Source organism: Hipposideros armiger, unplaced genomic scaffold (genome assembly GCF_001890085.2).
Source record: "Hipposideros armiger isolate ML-2016 unplaced genomic scaffold, ASM189008v1 scaffold_1500, whole genome shotgun sequence".
In the NCBI taxonomy this organism is placed as follows: Eukaryota; Metazoa; Chordata; class Mammalia; order Chiroptera; family Hipposideridae; genus Hipposideros; species Hipposideros armiger.
The window spans coordinates 191,346-193,320 of NW_017732850.1; positions in this window are offsets into that span (position 1 = coordinate 191,346).

Consider the following 1,975-nt stretch of genomic DNA (forward strand, 5'->3'; position numbering starts at 1 on the left):
GGGTTGCCTGGCCTGGTCCATCTCTCTCTCACACTCAGGGCAGCTCTTCTGGGGCCTCCTCAGGGCCCAAAACGGGAAAATCAACTCTGTTTCTCGTCTACAACACTCACCGTCACACACCAGCATTTCTGACACCAGATGTGTGGGATTTTCCACACCAAGCAATTTTCCAGTTCTCTGGTGACATCAGCTAAGTTTGCTGTGATTTAACTCAATTCTGACACTAACGGGAGTTATCACAGAGCCCACAGGTTCAGTGCTCAGCCCCACAAGACTGCCCCCACCTCAGATGCCAATGGCAGGTAGTGGGTCCCTGGTTACCCACAAACTTTTGTCTGACTTGGCTACAGATCAGTGGTTCCCACCACCCCTCCTTGGGTTCAGTAAGTGCTAGAATGGCTCACAGAACCCAGGAAAATAGTTCACTTACTAGATCACCTGTTTATTATAAAGGACACAACACAGGACCCAGCAGATGGAAGACATGCACAGGGCAAGGTGTTGGGGAGGGGCAAGGAGCTTCCATGTCCTCTCCAGCTGTGCCACCCTCCCAGCATCCCCACGTGTTAACCAACCTGAATGCTCATCGAGTCCCACAGTTCAAGGATTTTCATGGAGGCTTCGTCCCATAGGCTACATTAATCACTAATTCAATTTCCAGCCCCTCTCTCCTCCCTGGAGAATGGGGCTGAAAGTTCCAAGTTTCTAATCAAGACTTGGTCTTTCTGGTGACCAGCCCCCATCCAGGAGCCAACCTAGCATCGCCACATTAGAACAAAAGACACTCCTGTCAACCAAGAAATTTCAAGGGGTTTAGGAGTCCTGTGTCAGGCTCTGGAGCCAAAGACCAAATATTAGAACAAAAGTGCTCCTAGCAGCCCTATCACTGAGGAAATGACAGGGGAGTTAGGACTGCATCAAAAACCACAGGCAGACACCAAATATATATTTCTTATTATGTCACAGGGCCTCATACCTACGCGCCCCCTCACGCTGGAAAACCAATCGCTAGCATAGTCATTAGATGGGATCCCTGAGGTTTCCCCTTCCTGGTGCCCTTGACCTGAAAGGAGGCAGTGGGACCTCCAGCATGGACAAGGCCACCATCACTTTCACCTGGTGATCTCTTTNCCTCCAGCATGGACAAGGCCACCATCACTTTCACCTGGTGATCTCTTTTCCCGTTGTCACAGCTTCCATCATTTTCAGTTCATAAGACAGTCCAATGACACCCACACGCACTCTGGCCTCAGATAAAACCCAACCCGCAAGACGCAGAGACAGCTAACGCAGCAGTCTCTAGTTCTCTGCACCGGCCCCTGCCAGGTGGGGCAACCTCCAGCTCCAGGTTTGCAGTGCTCTCCACTGTCTGTCCCCTCTGCCCAGATGGGCTATGGCAAGGGGTCAGCCATGTCACTTGCATCTGGAGTAGTGGGAAAGCTTAAGGTGGAAAAAAGGGCTGGTTGGTCAGCCCTAATTAGAGGCAGTGGGACTAGGGGAGCTGGGGCAGCTGACCTGGAGCAGGTGAGCATTCAATGTGATGGGTTTGAGGAGCGCATCAGGATTTCTCTGTTGGTCCTGAGTTGGAAACAAGGCAAGAAATAGAGATACTGTGGTCAATGGCAAAACCCTGACCGACTGGGTCAATTGCTGCAGAAGCTGTAGTCTGGCTTCCTGGGACAGTGGTTGCAAGAATTGGAGTCAGAGTTCTCTTGTCCTATGGTCTGCTAACTTTCCTTTCGCATATTCCCACCCCATCCCAGTCCTAACAGTCAACAATGATTTCAGTGTCTAGATGTCCGAAGTCCCTTCCCCCAGCCTGCTGCTGTCCTCCCAGTGCTCAGGTCAGGCCTGAGCACCCAGCAAGGGTTCATAGGGACTAGTGAACCCCATGGGGTCCAAAATGCTAGACACAGGGCTGCTAAGTCACCTCCAGGCACTGGCCCCAACAGCTGTGCTGTTTTTTAGAACATTC